Source organism: Molossus molossus, unplaced genomic scaffold, assembly GCF_014108415.1.
Source record: "Molossus molossus isolate mMolMol1 unplaced genomic scaffold, mMolMol1.p scaffold_m16_p_21, whole genome shotgun sequence".
NCBI lineage: Eukaryota > Metazoa > Chordata > Mammalia > Chiroptera > Molossidae > Molossus > Molossus molossus.
Window position 1 is genome coordinate 46,627,921 of NW_023425357.1, and position 19,897 is coordinate 46,647,817.

Genomic DNA, 19,897 nt, shown 5'->3' on the forward strand with positions numbered 1-19,897 from the left:
CAGCACATATCTTCCTCTTTATAGACCATAAAGTGTCTCTTTCAAGTGCTCGGCTCTGCCCTTGAACAGCCAGAGCCGCTCTGGACGATGTGGGAACTCATGAACACGGCCAATCGCCAGCAAACTTGTATTTACGACACTGATTCTGAATTTCAGATGCTTTGCACATATCACAAAATATTCTTCTTCTTTTGATTTTTTTTCAACGATTTAAAAATTTAAAACCTTTCTTAGTTTGTAGGTCTTACCAGACAGAGGGACTTGCTGACCCTGCACTTGAATGCACATCATTCTAAGCTAGTGATGGGACCTAGCTTACTGATAATATGGGGAGGCCCTCGAGCTAGCACAGATGGCTTCCCGTGGTGGGTAGGAGATGTCGCTTTTGGAAAACGTGTTAGTCTGTGGATCGGCCAGAATGAAGGCTTCTGGGATTGAGTCAAACCTGAAGTTGGCTCTCCTCTCCCCTTCCTTGAATTTGCCCCCCCCCGTCAGGCCTTTGGGGCAGAACAACACCCCTTTGACCCAGGCAGGGAGACTGTCCATTGATTGTTTTCACTGAAACAGAGACCTTCAAATAAAGTGATGGTGGAAGTGAAAAAAAAAAAAAAGAAGAAGAAGAAAGACAACAATTTTGATGTAATGTATGAAAGGTTAGGGGACTTTTCAATGCTGATAACATAAAGTGCTAGGCATTTTTTAAAGAGAATAACTAATGGCAGACTCTGGGAGAGGATTTGGGGGGACAGGGCCAAGGGAGAGTCCCAGCACTACTAAGACCCTATGATTCAGGCAGCAGCCTCATTGGCCACGTGCCCAGATCTGTCAGGCGAGCAGACTTCAATGCACCACATTTAACTGAGCACCTACTTTGAGCTAAGCACTGGGAATACAAAGCTCTTGAGAAACTCATATTCCCAGGTGGATTTGTTGTTATTTTGGAGGAAGGGTCGGGAGAGAAGTTTCTAATAGTAATAACTTAGTTCTTATCAGGGCTGTTCCTGTCCCCTGGATCCCTTAAGCAAGAGGAATTTCTTCTCATACCAGCTACTGCCATTTGAAGATAGAGTCTCTTGTCCATTGTCCCAGCATCCCTTGGCCCCCTTCCACTGGTCCCGAAAATCCCGAGGCAGGGCTGCTGAGCGGATGAGCACACCGCCTCCCCCTGGGCCGTTTTCCTGCATTTTGGCTTCTTCCTCTAATTCTTTTCATGTCTCCCTTTGATTCTCAGATTCCTCCTCCCATCTCCGCATTAGAAGTCTCTACTCATGGTACCATTGTGTCAACACATGAACAATAATAGTTAACGATGGGCTCTAAATAATTTAAATATTTGGTTACAGTGAAGACGGTCACAGCCTGCAAGCATATCTGCGCTCAGAAAGGGTTCCCCTCATTAGTTCTAACTTTATTTCCCATAAAATAGGAGGCCATTTGAGTAAAATGATAGTTGGAAAAAATTTTTAAACAGAACCAGCAAATAAACATGGTCTTTACGAGTTGTAACTTAATCTCCAGCTGATGTCATGTTTCATGTTTCAACGGCCAGAAAATGCCTGACATCTATATATCAGGCAGATTTATGGAGACTTCGGGGTAGGAGTTAAGAGGATTCCTTAAATAAGGATAGTGTGTTGGTCTGGGGGTAATTTGGAGCCTCTGTTATCCATAGATTGAAATGTGCGCGTTTGGCTAAATTATAGGAATATGCCTTTTCAGCTAATCGCCTTTTTATGTTAAAAAGTCCTCAGACCGGGAGACCAGCACCCGAGAGCAGAGCGAGAGCAGGGGACAGGGAAAGAACTGGGAATCCGGTTCCCCTTTGTCCCTATTTGGTCATTGCTGTCGCTCTGGCCGTACCAGAGAAGAGACGAGGCCCTGCATTGCAGACCTCAGAGTCATAAACCACACACAGGACCTCTCCACTCCCAGGCGTCTCCCGGTGACCGAGGGTTGTGTGGGCTCCGGGGGTACCGGTGACGTGTCGCTCTCATGGTTCCCTATCAACAGCTTCCTGTTGGACCTGCTCCATTTCAGCAGTTACCCCCCACCCCCACCCCCAGGGACCGAACTTTCCAAACATAAACCACTCCTTTTATCCTACAAGTTGGTGGTCAGTTAGCCCAGGAAAATGATTTCGAAACGATGCGAGCAAAAACTGCCTCGCTCAGTTCTGACGTGCACTGTCTGTAGATCCCAGCTTCCCCGTAGCTGTCTCACTCTGATGAGCGAGTACGGACCAGCCATACTGGCAGATATTTCAAACACCCCCCAGGGTCAGGGAGAGGAGCCGGGAGAACACCGGGGAGGCTGGTCGGCTCCCTGGGCAGCTCGTCCGCTGGGCAGGGCAGACCCCTGGCTTCCAACCTCCATTCGGACGCAGAAGCCACGGTACTGCTCTGTCTGCTGGGCTTTTTTCAGACACAAAAGGAATCGAAATAAATAACCGAAAAAGCCCTGGCCGTTTTGGCTCAGTAGTTGGAGCATCGGCCCGCAGACCAAGGAGTCATGGGTTCGATACCAGTCAAGGGCATGTACCTGGGTTGCGGTTTCATCCCTGGCCCTGGTTGGGGTCATGCAGGAGGCAGCCCATCAATGTGTCTCTCTCACATTGATGTTTCTCGCTCTCTCTTCCTCCCTACCTCCTTCCCTTCCACTTTATCAAGAAATCAGTGGGAAAATATCCTCAGGTGTTAAATTTTTTAAAAATAACAAAAACAAAAGTGGCTTTTTTACATTTGCATTTTATTGTTGACAGTGGACCTCATTTCCCTCGGTCCTCACTGCAGTCCCACGAGGGGAGAAGGCTGGGCATCATTATCTCTACTCTGCAATGAGGCTCCGGGTGGCGCAGGGACTCGCCAGTGCCCTGGCTCACACAACCAACAGGGAGAGACCATGACTGAGAAGCCAGGTATCCAGTGCTGAATTTGCAGTTTTTACTGCTGTACTGAAATTTGGGGCGATGGTTCTTGGGAGGATGGGAATTATCTCCTCAAGAGAGCTGGGGACTAGTTGGATTCTAGACTCCTTCCGGTTCCATCCTAGTGTTGGTTAAGACTTGCTCATCGGATGTTTGGGAGCTGGGGCATGAAATTATCTCGGTTCTCTGCCTTGAGGCTCCATGCCAGCCTCATTCAGAGATCCAGTCCCTGTCCACCCTTTCTCTTTAAGAAATTAAAGCATAATTTGTTATTGTATTATAACCAGGTAAACTATTCAAGGTTATGACCGTCGCCAGGACAAGAACACGGAAGGATGTGACCTCCTATCCATGGCTCAAAATGAATGGAAAACGGTTTAAAAAGAACGGGAATGTTGGTGAGGGTTAAGATTAGAATCCTCGTGTGCTCATTTCCACAGCTGGTGCCATTGTAATGAAATGTTTTCATCCTTCGTGGAGAGAAAGGATGGAGCTCAAATCCCTCTGCTCTGGGTGAGCAGCCCCGCAGAAATGTTGCAAGACTTCGTAATCATGACTGCAAAGAGGTCTGTGGAAATGTTTTATTAATTCTTACAAAGAAATCTTTTTTTCTTAATTTTTTCATTAACTTCAGACATTTACTTGCAATTACATTTGTTCCGTGAATACAATGACAGAAATTAATAATTCATAGCCTTTGTCAGGGAAATTTTAAAAGAAGGACAGTTGTTCAATCAAATGCAACTTTAAATGCACAATCTTTATTTAAATAAGACTTAAAAAATAAATAATGGGGACTGTTATTGTACTTCCTATAAACCTCCTCTTTTCCAAATTATATCTATGCTCTGCACAGTGACATGAAATCTCGGGCTGTTCAGAGCACATCATGAAAATAACAGGTTCAGATCCAATGTTCCGAAAGGGGAAACTTGACTCAAGCTTAGTATCTATGGCACCACCTGGCTCTTTGGGGCACTGTGGTTAGTGACAGAGAGTCGGAGCACCAGGAAGCTGAGAGGGGCCGAATAGATTCACCTTTCTGCCAGCCTCACCCTGACAATGGGAAGTCCAAGGTCAGAGAGAGTCGTGAGCGCTTCAGTGCACACAGTGAGCTAGAGGCACAGACGGGCTCCCACGCAGGTGCCCTGGCCCTTGGCGAAGCTCTCCCAGTCTGTGATGCCGTCTTCGAGCCATCTCCTCTCCAGGGACTGCCTCACAGGTGGCACCTGTGGGCTTCGGTTGAAGATGTTCTAGGCAGACCAAACCTTTCACTGCTGCTGCCTAACAGCGTATCTGTAATTCTACCATTAGAGATTGGTTACTTTGGATTATGAAGACTTTTTAAAAATTGTGCTGCCCTTGTTATAATGAAAGTACTCGGCACTAGAGGTCAACGTAAGTGGAAAGGAGGAAATCGCACCAAGCCTGGCAGAAAGAGGGTGATAAGGGGAACAAAGACAGGTTCTTCAATTAGGTCTAAAGCTAGTAGGCAAGACAGGTGCTCTAGGTCTCTCTCTTCTCCCTGCCTGCTCACCTCAATTCTATCCTTTAGTTGGCCCAGTCAAAAAGATGACATTGGAGTCTGTCTTAAAGCAAAAAAAAAATCAAACCTTGAGAAACTTCCTGAAAATTGTTAGCCCATCAGTAGGAGGGCTCCTGGGAAGAGCAGTTTAGCATAATGGTTAAGAATTGAATGTCTTGCCCTGGCCGGTTTGGTTCAGCGGTTATAGAGCATCGGCCTGCGGACGAGAGAGACCCGGGTTTGATGTTTCTCTCTCTCTCTCTCCCTCTCCCTTTTTTTCTCTCTAAAATCAATAAAGAAAAAAAAACACATTTTTTTAAAAAAGAATTGAATGTCTCTAGGTCTGAATGTTGACTCAACCAGCTATAAGTCCTGTGCCTTGTGAAAATCACTGCTAAGATCTCTGAATCCTACCGTCTGTATTTGTAAAACTGAGATGTGTCAGTTAGCTACAAACTGCCCCTGAAACCAGGGTCTTCAACAGCAAGTATGTATCCTCATGTGTCTGAGGGTTAGCTGTGGGGGCTTTAATTCTCACTGCCATATGGCGTTAGTAGGGGTAGCTTTGCTACTTGTATGTGTCTTTTACCATCCTCCTGGGACCAACACACCTGCTGGTTCTTCCTAAGCTGGCGAAACAATACCAGAATGTTACCAGACCTCCGTTCAGCAACCTCAATACTTGAGTTCAGCAAAAAATTAATTCAGAGCCAAGGAACTCAAATTGAAGGAGAAAGTTTATTTAGAAAGTCACAGAAGTAGAAAGAAGTGAGCCAGCTGGGCTGTGTGGGCTCAGGAAACAAGTTACAGAGGCAAAAGAAGGGCCCTTGGAGCTTAGGCGAGTCCAAGGTGATGCATCTGGGGGAAGAAAGGGGAAAAGCTCAGGCATACTCAAGAAAGATAGAGCATGCTGGGGCCTTTCTCTTAAGGGTTTTTATCTGGGGGTCTCAGTGGAAATCTCAATAGAATATTCATCAGCTTTCCAGGTGTGTCCTTTCAGGGTCATGCTCTTTACTGATTGCTTGTTGCCAGGGCAGGGGGTCATCAGTCATTGCAGCTGGTCCTGATGTCTGCCATGGTGACACCCACCTGGCCTTGCTGCTTTTCTGGGCCTGGAACTGAGGTCTAGATGTCACCTCTGGGGCTGCGGTCCTGCAGGGCTGGTATGGGAGTCATATGAGGCTGTTCTCCAGCCCCCCGTTCCTCCTCTAGGGGGGTCTACCACATGACTAGGGACATGCCAAGGGGGGAAAGGTCAGGGGAGGGTCTGAACTGCATGGCCAGCGATATGAAAGGTCAGAACGTCTACACCTCAAGACCAGTGATATGCTAGGGGAAGAAAGGTCACCCTCGGGGCAAGGTCCTACCCTGCAATTGCCCTTTGCTAGGCACAGGGGGCTTTCCACTCTGGAGAACGTCCATGCCCTGCCTTTGTTCCTGCTCTGCTCACGCCTGTCTAGGTGCCAGCCTTCGCTACCAGCGGAAATGCAGGAGGGCAGGAGGGCAGGAGGGCAGGAGGGCAGGGAAACAGTGGCCTCTTAAGACCCACGCTCAGTACTGGGGCTGGCACTTCCAACTGTATGCCACCGGCGAAGCCCAAGTCCAGGGATGAATGCTCCCCAAATGAGGCTATGGATAAAGCCAAGGCCCCAAACTTTAGAATAGAGATACTCAAAGTACTTTTCACGGCGTTGTTCTGACCGGTCATTAAGAAAGTGTATGCAAAGTGCTCCTGGCTGGCTGTGCCCGCTCAGGACCTCGGAACGTGGCAGGGCGCCTAGCGGCGGCGTGCTCTGCGCCTCTTTGGGTAGAGCCGCAGTGGTGGATCAGGGGCTTTGGGTTCCCTTTTGGATGTGGGCAGCTGTTAAAGGGGCATCTCCTGGAGGAGGGGCCATGCGGGGTCTTCCTGGGCCCATCAATTTCCTGCTTCCAAGTACAGTATTGACCCTCATCTCACACACAAACAGAAGCAAATGGATTTGATTAGCAAATACTTTCATCTGCATCCTAATTGAAGTCCTAATGGGACTTCCTTGTTTTGGAAAATCCCATTTTAATGCAGGACACATCAGGCAGCCTGGAGGAGCCCCCTCCCCCATCAGCTGCTCCGCCCCTCCCAAGCCAGGGGGTTTGCCCACCACTTTCCCATCAGCCCATCCGTCTGGACCCAGACTGATACGTCCAGGCTCCGGGCTGCAAGCTTCTCCTTCTGCTTTTCATTCGCGTCGAGAATCACTCAGGCCCAGTGCTCTCGAAACGGAGGCGGAGGACCGCCCGGCTGATGCCGGCCCAGATGGAGTCCTCTCGCCCTCTCCCCCCGGCCCAGGCTGCGACACTGGACGGAGCCGTGGCCGAGGCGACCGCGGGGCCATCTGAAAAGTCTGACCGGTGGGCACATTGTCTCCAAATGAGCCGGCAGGAAGCGGGGTTTCCTCAAACTTGGTTTTAAAGCACTTGGAACAGGAAACCATTCCCCATGCATGTTAGATCTCTCTAATGACTGACTAACTAGAAACAGGCTATCTTAATACCCTGCCCCGAGCCATTACAAATGGCTCCCTTTCCAGACTTCATTAGAATATTTACTGCGATTTGGATAGAAGACTTTTGACACTGCTGTCATAAAATTTACAGGGGACCTTTTTTTTTTTCAGTCTGAGAAGAGACTTGGAAGAAGCAGGGAAACCCCTCAGCTCCCCCAGCCACCAATCTCATTCATTAGTGGTCTTCGTGTCTCGTGACCTCTAGTTAGGAAAATAAACATCCCTGTGGTAGTCCAAGCAATTGCCTTCGGAAAAAAACAGCGCGATCTCCCTCTGTCAGCTCCTGCTTCTGCCTCTGCGTGCAAGGGGAGCCGTCCAGGGTGTGCGCCGGTCCTTGCACGCTTCGCGCGGAGCAGCGAATCTTTGCAGCCACGTTGCAACAGGCTCCATCCTTATCCCCATTTCCCCCGTGGGAAAGCTGGGGCCTGAAGTGACAAGGGTCACACTGCGAGTGGGGGCGGCGCTGAGCCCGGGTTCGTGTTCCTCTGAAGCACAGTCCCTCTTACCTCCCCGCGTGGGTCTATCCGCGACACAGAGCCGGTCTACACAGGCAGCTACTCCGTGCGAAGGACTCACTTTCCCGTTGTTCTAAATTTCATGAGTTGAGGGACTTCCTAAAAGTCACCACCCAGAGCGCCAACAAAGAGAACAGCGCATCTCCGTCCAGTGCGAGAGTCAATGGGTGATCTGTGTTGTCGCGCGGGACGACGACACCCTGAGGACAAAGAGCAGGTGAGTGAGCAGTGCGTGTCCGAGGGAGGGGTGGTCAGACACTGATTCTGACCGAGTGGTCAGGAAAGGCTTCCGGCGAGGGTCCGAGCAGAGACCTGAGCCGAGGGGCAGAGGAAGCTGCACAGATGTGTGCGGAGGTGCTGCAGTGGGGGGGCAGGAAGAGCCAGAGCTCTGTGGTGGGGGCACGTGTGGTGTCCTTAACGAACAGCAAGGGGCCCCAGGACCTCTGAGGGTGTCCCCGTGGTCTAAGGTCGCATTGATAACTGAAAGGATTCAAAGTCCTTCCTCCCTACTCCATTAACACAGCAGAAATCTGCATCTCTTCACCAGAGTGCCTGTCCCAGCTCAGAAACATCACCACGGTCTCCCCTAACGCTGTGCCTTGGATCTTCGCCACAGGGTACGCGGACCCTACTTCTCCGCTCTCCGCGACGCTCCGGCACTGTGTGGGACGACAAAAGGACCGTCCCTGCAAACGACGCACTTTCCCACAGGAAGTGAGGAAGAGCACGTGACCTATCGTGTTTCTCCCTTTTTGCCATGATGCCTAGGAAGCTCGATGTTACATTTAATATTTAATTAAAACAACAAAGTTAGCCCTTAAGGCTTTTGAGCATGCCTCGTGCTTAATTGTATATCTGCTTTTCATTGCGAGCAGCCTCTAGTCCGTTTGGAACGGGTGTGTGAATAACACACATACATGAAATCGTGGAGACCAGGAATCTAAGAATCGACTTACCTAAAAACATAACAATTCTATTCAGCTCATCGGATGTTTATTCCGTTTACATGGGGGCCGACCGTGTGACCGGATTATGTAAGAAAGAAGTAAGGATGTTTGTTATAGATTGATAGGTGAACGCGCCCAGGAACGAAGGAATCCGTGAGTCAATGTCCCAGGACCCACAGCCGTGTAGCCTCGTCCACATGAACACTGGGCTTGGCCATGTGACTTGCTCCAGTCAATGGGACACGGGAATGAAGGCTTGATGAGTGATCACAGGGACCGGGACTCGCCTCTTGGAATGTTGTTGCCAGCGAGTTGGACAGCCGGGTCCAGACTCACTGAAGGTAAGGGCACAGGAGAGAGGGGCCCATCCGTCTCGCTCCCCCAGCTGAGCCCAGCCCACACTGATCCACCAGCCTCACACAGCCCACCAGTGAGCCCAGGCAGACAAGTCAAGGAAGCAGCCGTGGGCATTAATAAATCTCTATGTCAACTCAGTGTCAAAGCAACTTGTTACACAGCAGTAGACAACAGTACAGATGTCCGAAGACCTCTTTTAAGAACTGGGTTCAGTCAACGCTTGGTATATGCCTTTGAACATCAGGGCTTCCTACAAGGACCTAATCTTGCCAGGGAGTAAAACACACCAACAAGAACCGGCCACGTACACGACATCTCTCTTGGGCCAGGGGATGCACGGACAAAGCACATTATCACTGTCCTTAAAGGGCTTAGTAGGTTATAGACTGGGATTGGCAGAAGAATAGTAGGAGATATGAAAAAATAGAATAGAAGTTCTAGAAACAGGTTCTAATAAATACAAGCATGTAATACAGCCTAAAAGAAACAATCCGTATCAAAGGCATACAAAAAATATAAAATGGATTTCTCCATGTACAGTACTAGAATAAGTTAGCTACTAGGAAAAAACCCTCAAATTAATACCTAGCTTCCTACTGAATATATATAGAGTAGAATACTTATAATTAGTAGTAATATACTCATATAGAATTTAATAAATATTCAGAAATTGTAATAGCTAATAATTAAATGCTTGGTATTTGAAAATCAATCGTAAAAAGAGCATTTATACCACATTACTTAGAAATGTTACAAATCAGAGCTTTCATGGGTGTATTTATTTATTGAGAACTGGTTTACCAGCACATCAGAGACCATGAGAAAGATTTATATATCTGACCACAAATACATTTATATATTTGACCGTTAAAATTTGTTTTTGAAAAATCTAGAAAATGAGATTGAATAAATAGTATTTTTCATTTATGTGAAAACAGATACATATTTGTAGAAAAACATCACAAGGAAGTAGTTCACCATCTTTTTTCTTTATACTAGTCTGTGGTTTCCAAATTCTTAACATAAATCATGCCTTGATTACCATCAGTCAAAAAAATAAAAAACATGAAAACATTGAATATGATTTTTCAGAAAGAAGATAGAAAAAGTTCATCTCCCCAAATAATAAAAATAATGAATAGTTATGTAGCAGGCATTGGGTCAGGAAATGGACGCTAATTTTACCATCGACACCTCACTCCCTCTCCAGGTACAGATGACAACACAGAGCCCAGAAGAGGGAAGTGACTGGGCCAAGGTCACACAGGCAGTAAATGGCACAGTGAGCTTCTACTTTCTCTTCACCGTGCGGCACTGGTCCCCGTGTGCAACTGTGACAGACGCTAAAAGTCATCTTAAGTAGTGATTTATTTATTCATTTTTTTAATTCTCACCTGAGGACATTTCTTCGTTTTTTGTTCAGATAGAGTGGGAGGGAGAGAGAGAAAGAGAGAGAAAAACATCGAAGTGAAAGGGACACATCGAGTGGTTGCCATCTGCACGACCCAGTGAGGGCCGGGGATAAACTGCAACCAACATACATGCCCTTAGTGGGAACCGAACCCGGGTCTCTCCAGACCGCAGGCCAACGCCCTAACCGCTGAGCCAAACTGGCCAGGGCTGAAGTAGTGATGTAAGAGAGTCAGTAACTCTCATAAAGTCCCATGGAACTCAGAGGTCCCTGGGTCTCTCCAGCTCTCCCGTGGAGGCTGTTGACCTTATTTAGTCGGCACGACGCAGAGCGTGGTGAGCACAGCACATCAGAACGCGAAGGGGCCAAGGCCGGTGGCAACAGGGCACCAGAGCGAGGGACACCTGAGCACTTGAGGCCAAAGGTCAGTCAAAGTCCTGGTCACAGCTGTGCCCCCCGCTGCTTAGCTCTTGGCGGCCCGTGGCGGCCTCTCGATGCAGATTTTGTCTTGTTTTCATTTTTGAATCATTTTTTATTTTTATTTAGTGTTAGCAACTAGAGTTGCCATAGTTGCCATTAGATCCTCAGACCCGATTCCTCTAATAGCTGAGTTGGTCCCCATTGACCAACCTCTCCCTATATGTTTTACCCCCACCCCCATCCCCTGGCAACTGGATTCTGAGTTTTTCACTCTGTGTATGTGAGTGGGAGTTTTCTCTCTCTGTCCGGTTTACTGCACTTAGAAGAACACCGTCAACATCCATGCACGTTGTCATACATGGGAGGGCTTCCTTCTTTCTCAGGGCTGAGCAATATCCCTGCGTGTGCGCATGCGCGTGCGTGCTCGCATGTGCACGTGTGTGCATGTGTATGTGTGTGCGTGTGCACGTGTGTGCACATGTGTGTGCGTGCGTGTGTGTGTGTGTGTGTGTGTGGTACACCATCTATTAATCCTCTGATGGACACACTGCAGGCTCCACCTCTTGGCTACTGTGGATAACGGTGCGAAGAACATGGAAGCCCAGGTGCTCTTCCGTGCCCTGTTTTCATTTCCTTCGCACATGTGATTGGAAGTGGGCTTTCTGGATCATAGGTAGTTTTTGTTTGAATTTTTTGTGGAAACTCCATATTACCTTCCATCGGGCTACACCAGCTTACACTCCCAATACATGCCTTTTTTGTTTGTTTCTGTTTTTTTAAATAAAGAAAGAAGGGAAGGGAGAAAAACAGGGAGAGCAGTAGAAAAGAAAGGAGTAAGTCTGAAGGTGAAGGGTAGGGAAAAGGTAGAAAAGAAAATTCCCAAGAAACAAACAGAAACAAAAAGCGCAGTGAGGAAGGCCAGTTAGTCTAGGGCCGTCAGAGGGGTCCCGGCTGCAGCACAGCCCGCACCAGGACCGATTCACAACTCAGGCCACAAACCACTGGGAAGACGGAACAATACTCAGCATAACCTTTCCCGGAAAACATGAATAATGCTGAGTACATTTTAGAAATATCTCTGTCTTAAATGATTAAGTTTGGTATTTAGACAGGTCAGGAGCAACCATCTAGAAAATTCATTTTTCTAGACCAGCTCCGTCTCAAACCACAGGGAGTCGTTATCATTGATTATGGACACATTTCCATTCATCACATTCTGATGACGAATGAATCCTTCCAAGGGTCAGTTCAGATAGGCACATGTTCAGGTGTTATCGCATTTCACCATCATTTTGAAAAAAAATCAAACATTCCTTGACAGTTGTTTCTTTGTTGTTTGTGTTTGTTTCCTTTTTGTTTTGTTTCATTTTACCGCAAACACATCCTCTGGGATTTTTAGTCATGTTTCTTGTTCCCTGACTTTGAATGGTTATGTTTTTTCTACCCTAAACCAGATTGGGACGCTGGGTTGTCCCCCTTCTCTGTGGTTACTTGCTGAGACCTGGCCACCTCATTTGCTGCTTTTCCTCAGCATCCCTGTCTTTAACGTGGGATGAGAATAGCTTCCCCTTCGAGGGAGGAGGACATCAGTGAAGGGCCATCATATAATGCTGGAATCCTGTCTCTGACAGCGGTACCTGGCACATAGCAGGTGCCCAATAAATATATTCAACTAAGTCCAAACTCTATCTTTCAAAGTTGTACTGGGACTGTACTTATTAAAATTTGCTGATTTGTGTGTTTTGAGTTAGAAATAAAACCAAGACTCGAAATCTCTGGTTAAAATGCTAGCTTCTAAACTCATCCTCCATCCCAGGGCATCTTACTATACCGCAGTGAGATTTTGCGAGGCTCATGAAGTCAGCTGAGCCATGCTTAAGTTGCGGTCTTCATTTTGACTAAAGATAATTTGTTGGAGTTATTACGTGGTTGTTTAACAACTGAATCCTACGACTGAGCATTCTTCCTCTCCTGGGTGGGGGATTTGAACTCTTAATCGAATTGGCTGCGGGTTATTTTGGTCCAAAGTTTAGTGAGCATTGGCTACGAAACTCCAATTCCTGTTTGTCATTTGCTTCAGAAATATTTGATCCCTACTTGTCCTTTTGATATCAGATTCAGTAAACACGCCAAGCAAACAAAACCCCAAAATCCAATAAATTCCTTCAATGCACAGCCATGTTTAAGAAATCCCAGATCCATGCCTTCTGACCCAATGATTGATGATGCTCTCGTCGCCGCCCTGTAATGAGCAAGCTAAACAGGGACCCCGGGGGAGGGGCTGCGGAGAAGCCCACGCCTTGGACATTGCTCCATGGCGGAAGGGGAGCTTCATCCCCAAGTCCTGGGTTTGTCAACGGGCATTTATTTTTTGGAGGAAAGGTCCCCATAAAACATGTGCTCTCTCTCACAACTTGCAGTTTTGCTTCTGCAAATCCAGCCAGCTCTGTGGTCTCCTTGGAAAAGCCAAGAAGGCTCACAGTCTTCTACTTGTCTTTTCTCTCTCGTTGGCCTTTCTTCTAGGGGAGCGATGTGAAGACAAGGCAGGTAAAGGGGAAAGGGTGGGTTAATTACAGAGACCCCAGCTCTTTCTGCAGGGTTCATCTTTTTAGCCCCTCGTGGGACTTCAGCTGGTTCCCGTTTATTTCTCCTGGGTACACTGTTCAGTCCTATGTTGGCCTTTAGTTTGAGCACAAGGAGCACACGAGACATCCCCTGGGGACCCCAGCCAACTTCAGGTTTTTGCGGGCTTCTCTTTTCTGTCTTTTCAAGAGCTATTTCACAACAGACTCACGGGTCTCCAAAGCGTACATTTCCCTACCCTAAAATTTCGCCAAGATTTAGAACACAAGGCAGCCCTGCCGATGAGAGAAATACACCAACGACCTTTATTTATTTATTTTTCACTCCATGATGAAAAAGCCACAGTGCCTTATTTGTTCTCAAGCTTGGCTTTGGGGGGCTGGGTGAAAAAGGTAAAGGGATTAAGGAAATTAAAAAAAAAAAACCTAATAGACAACAGTATGGTGGCTATCAGAGGGAAAGGGGGTTGAGGAGGTAGAATCGGGAAAAAGGGGGTAAATGGTGATGAAAGGAGACCTGACTGATGATAGTGAACACACAATGCAATATACAGATGACGTATTATAGAGTCTTATACCTCCAACTTATGTAATTGTATTAACCAATGACACCCCAATAAATTAAATGAAAGAAATCTGCTCCCTTTGCTGACAAAAAGGACATTTCAGGGATTCCAACTCTCAAGTTACTTACACTTGCAGGAATCCTCATTCCTGTTCATTTCATGCTTTCCGTCTAAAACCATCCCCCCGGGCTTCTGGTAAGCTCTTTGCCCCCCGAAAGTTTGCCAGAATCATCTAGTCATCAGGGCATTGAACAGAAAATGAACATTTTATTCATTTTGGTAATTGATACTATACTGTTCTGTACTTATTTCTAATTAATTTTTCAGCGTACAGATGCCTCAAAACCAGAGAGCAAGTCTGAAACGCTTTCTGTTCTTCACGTGGTAGCTCTTCCTCTCGAAAGCACCCCAAACGTGCCGGAGATGCCCCCTAAATACCTAAGTTGGATTTCTATGGTGAATGTTTTACTAAGTTCTACATATTTTTATAGAAACGTTTAGGTAAAGGGAGGTGGGAAGAAAAATCAGATACTTCTGGAGTAATTAATTTCAGTGAAATGATCGCATGAATCCTTGGTTTAAAGACTTCTCGAATCATTACGATCGAAAATGCCTCCTCTGCTACAAACCTGCATCCAATCGTGAATTCTTCCTGACCTCTCTTAAAACGTATTGAAAGAAGCATTTTTCAATAGGTTAAGACAAGTATGGCCAACTCCAAAATTTTAATCAGGCCAAGAAAAAGGAGAGAAAGAAATGAAGTGTTCTTCGTGATCAATTATAGTGTACATTACACGGGTCTATTTAAAACATGCACACGGACGCAGTGGGAACCGCGTTTTCTGTTACTTGCCCCGAGTTAAGGTCCAAGTAATTGGTCAGTGGGATTAAAAGCGCTGGGATCCAGTGAGTGTTTAATGGCCTCACACCTGCCCTCCCGTAAAGCTGCAGCCCATTCCTGCTCGGTAACCTTTAAAGCCTGTCACCAGCAATTTACTGATGCAGCCAATTAGACACAAAGGAGCTGAGATTTCAGAAGCCCGGGCAGCCAGCCCCAGGAGCTGCGCCCTGCTGAGATGCGCGAGAACATTCCCAGGCCGAGTCTTCCAGGCCGAGTCAGCGGAACTCCTTCCCGTCCCGAAATCAGCCGACACTGTCAGGGAGAAACGCCTGCCAGCTCATCGGGCCATCTCCCCACTTCCCCACTTCTCCCTTTTACCTGGTTCCGTCTACCGAGTGCCATTCCACTGAGGTTCCCATTGGCCACAGTCCATCTGACGATGTCTGTTCTGAAAGACATTTTTGATACAATGTCTATTGCGAAAGTTTGAAAGAAGCACGGTAGATACATTGTCACAGTAGAGTTCAAGAGCTCTACCCATGCACCACGTGATGATGTCTGTTCACGTTTGTATTTTCATTTACATCCGGATCCTGGATCCTTCCATCCTCCTTGCTTTGCCATTGTGTTTGGTCTGTTCGTTAAAACCTTGCCCGCGAAATGTAAGTCCCGAGGAATTTCTAGCAGGTGAGAAACACGGAGCATTAGATCAGTAGATGGAGACCCCTGACTTCTCTGTAGATCTGGTCGCCATGGGAAGGCGTCTCACGGTGAGCTGGGGAGGGACCGCCACGGGAAAGAGCTTCGCTGGTCCATTTGTGAGCAGAGGGAGCTCATGTGCAGCCAGACGAGGCGACTTACTCTTCTGATGAAAGAAGTTGTCTGGAGGAAACTGCCCGCTCGGTATGCTCTGCCTTTGACGTGTTTCATATCAGCTGTCCATCCACCTTTCACTAAATCTGCTACAATAAGAACATTAAACAATAAAGGAATAAAACTCTTGACATGTTGGTCTAGATTCTGGGTCAATCTTGACATAAAACGGCCATTGGTGATTTTTAAGTGGACATTTCCAAGGCTTTTATTTTTGCTTTTAAATCAAATTTTATAACGAATACAGGTAGTAGAGAGGCATGATTTATAGATCTCATTAGATATCACTTCTTCAGCAGTAGGAAGACCAAAACTACAGCAGACAGACTACTGCATCATATCAACTGGCTGGTTTGACTGGTTTAAATTAGTGAGAAATATCGATGTGATCTTTATGCCAGCAGTTACCACGCTTTCGAGACACTTTTAAAATGTGATGATTTGAACGTTGGTTTATTATTGTGCTCATTTGACAGCTTCTGTTTCCTTTTCATTGCTTTAAAGAAATTAAATAATTAGGTTTTCTCTTATATTTAGACATACTTTCTAGTGTGGCCCTGTGGGGTGCCTCTTTTAAGCACATGCCCTAAAAATACGACAAACTTCAAGTGACATCACAGACAGTAAAAGTGGGGTGGACTCCCAACCCCTCCTCATCATTTGCTCATGTTGTGGTACCCACAACCCATCACAACGTAGCTCTCACAACTCCATACGACTAAAAACAAGATATCCCCAAAAGTATTGTTCTATAGAAAAGAGATCAACAGAAAGAGATTTCTTTCCGCTGTAAATTAATTTTTTTTTTCCCCGGTTGTTTTTGTTTGCTTTAAAAAAAAAAAAAATGAAAATTCAGTATTGGTTGCAGTTAAGCTGACTTCAGGATTATATGCCCCAGAAGAATTTTGAAGATTAACATTTAAAAAAAAAAAAGCTCTCTTACACCCTTTCAGAATTGCCTGGGAAAGGGAAATAAACGCAGGTGAGTGCCGATCCGATTTCACCGCCCCGCCGAGAATTACCGGAAATCATGCTGGGCGGAAAACAGTTTTCCATGACGAGCATTTTGAGCATCCGCGTGCATACGCAAGCAACAGGCCCAATCAAGGTGTGCTCAAAGCACCTTGGGGAAGAGAGTAAGGGAGAGAACCTGCCCTTGGTTTAGCACCAGCAGCACCAGGGCCCACCTCACGCCACGTGGGCTTCTACCCTAAAATCACCGCTCACCCCCTGCAGAATCTTAAAACTGAGTAACAGCAACTTTGAAGACAACAGAAGGCCTGGATTCCAAAATTAGCTTGCGACTGACAAGCTGGGTCTCCTGGGATGACATAATGGTCTAAGCCTCAGTCGGTCCACCTGTGAAATGGGAGTGATACAGTGGCTGCCCCCACAGAGTGGTTTTCAGGATCGAGTCAGATAATTCATGAGCCCCTTTGGCCGAGTGCCTGGCACAGGATGTGAACTCCACAACTGCTGTTCACTGAGTCCCCGTCGGCGGGACCCGAGCCGCCCGGGCCAGCAAACAGGACGGGCCGCGCCCGGGAAGCCGCGGGGCGTTGTCTGCAGAGCCTTCGGGCAGAGCGTCGGTGGATGGTTCGCTCTGGGCAGGGGGAAGATGCTGAACAGAAGTGCGGGGCGCTGTCGAGAGAGGAGGTGATTTGCAGGAAACGTAAACAGAGGCCGGGAGGAAGTGAGGCAGAGGGCAGTGCTTTGCAATGAGAAAGTTTGAGGTGCACTTGCCAGGTCGGCCCTCGACTAGCTCGGCCCCTGGGCGTATCATCTCCACGCGAGTTCCTCCTTCAGCAGTGGAATTACAACTTACTTCGTCCTGATGTTCCTATGAAATAGCACAAAACGTGCGTGAGTGTATCACCTGCAGGTGCTCTACAAAGAGCAGCTGTTGCTGTGAGGGTGCTACTCAGCCAGGAGGCACCGGATGAGGGGCAAGAAGGGCCGGAGGGGGCAGGGCGACAGGGATACACCGTGTGTGTGAGCAGCGCAGCCAGGCGAGGTGGAGGGGTTATTGAAAACTGGGGAGAAAACATCTGAAACCCCGGGTGGGAAACAAAACTGATTTGAATGCTCTGAATGTCACACAGTGTCTTGAAAATGATAGCTTTATGAAACACACCAGCCGCTCGAGATCGTGGCAGAGTGGCTTGCTGCTCGCCACACGCAATTCTCCTTCCTCCCGGCACCTGCCCAGCCGCGGCTGGGGACAGGTGTGGCCCTGGAGGAGGAGTACTCCTCGAGCAGAAGGGATGCGGAACATTCCAGGTCTGGCCGTAACACCGCCCGAGCGCTCCTCCACCTCTCTTCCGACCTGGGGGTCCCCTGGTCCCTCCTGGTAAGGACCGCGTGGCCGCCACCAGCCTTGGCCCCTGCGTGACCCTGCGGAGCGGCCTCCTCCCAATCCTCCCCTCTACCGGTACCAACTGGACCTTATGTGAGAAATAAATGTGGGTTGGGTTAAACCCCCGCAATGGAGAGATTATAATAATTTAACAGGCCTCCAAGGTGCGCCCAGACTTTTTTACTAGCCTTTATTTCTCCCCTAAAATTCAGTATGTGATCCAGCCTTACCCCAAAGGAATACTTTTAATTTGGCTCTACTTTTTCTTAAAATGTAAACAAGGCAAATTATTCCTGGCATTTAATTAATTTTTGTTTATGGAGGTAACTTTATCTTCAAGGAAATTCTGAGAACATGAATCCCGAAGTGACTGTATGGGGGTGCATAACTTTCGGGACATTAAGGGACCCCCTCAGGGAGAAGTGAGACAATATGCTGAATGTATGTCCATCCCAACACGCACAGCCCAACTCAGAACTCAACGCAGGGGGCGTAAACGAACCGATGCACACAATTATGAGTCAGTATTCTACTTTGACAGCATTATCAAATATATTCGTAGGGTGTATAATAAATAATTTTATTATTTTTGTCTCATCATGGAACCAATGCACCTTTTAAAAACACTCAGAGATTATACAAAGTTAAAAAAGAAAGTCGAGATTTCTCTAATCTCATCACCCAGAAAGCAACACCACTGATTACCCTCAACCCTCATCGACCTCAGACAGCCCATCACTGCACTCTGCCAGAGGTCAGAGAAAAGTACACTTCCTGGTGTTAGCCCGTATTTCTTTTCTTTCTTTTTTAAAAATATTTTTCTTCATTGATGTTAGAGAGAGAGGAAGGGGAAGGGAGAGAGATAGAAATATTGATGAGAGAGAACATCGACTAGCTGCCTTCTGCATGCCCCCCCCCCGCCCCCACTGGGGATCGGGCCCACAACCTGGGCATGTGCCCTGACCAGGAATCGAACCGACAACCTCTTGAGGCATGGGTCAGTGCTCAACCACTGAGCCACACCAGCTGGGCTGGTCTGTATTTGTCTGATTGTAAGTATCAGCTATGAATATTTCCTTTGACTTATTGATATCTTTGCACACTTTTTTTCTTTTAAAATGTTCAAAAGAAAACTGGTTTTTAAAGTTCTCGATAGAATAACAATTTAAAATTTCTAAGTAGAAAATACATTTGAAATAGACTTAGATCATCTTCCTGGAAAAAGTGTTTTTGAGCTTGGGAGAATATTGACGGTTTTAGTTTGCGTGAGGACCTCCCGCTGCAGGGACCTGGGCTCCAGTAACACATCCCCCCCTTAGCATACACGATCCCACTTACTTTTGGATATAAGACTGTTCCCAGTTGGCAAGAAACAAGACCATAGGCTCAAGCTTTTGTTAACTGACCAATGCTATGGATACTAGATGCAGTTTATTTTATTTTTTTCTTTATTGATTTTTGGAGAGAGAGGAAGGGAGAGGGAGAGAGATAGAAACATCGATGAGAGAAAACATTGATTGGTCACCTCCTGCATGTCCCCAGCTGGGGATCGGGTCCACAACCTGGCATGTGCCCTGACCAGGAATCGAACCAGGGACCTCTCGGTGCATGAGTCAACGCTCAACCACTGAACAACACCAGCCGGGCAGATGCAGTTTATTTTTATTCTTAATACTTTTAAATGACATTCAAAAACTTTTAAGTAATCTGGTGATTTCTTTAAAAACTGTCCTTCTAGCTCACTTGAAGACTTTCTGGTTTGGAACACAAGACAGAACAAAAATCAAGATAATCACTACTTTTTTTTCTATACTTTAAAAGTCTCAAATGGCTTACAGTCCTGTTATCACAGTTGATTTAATATCAGTCTTATAATAATGACAGCATATATACCATTGCTTTTTGTTGTTGCTGTTAATCCTCACCTGAGAATATTTTTTGATTGATTTATTTAGAGTGAGAGGAAGGGAGGGAGGGAGAGAAAGAAAGAGAGAGAGAGAGAAAGAGAGAGAGACATCGATGTGAGAGAGACACATCG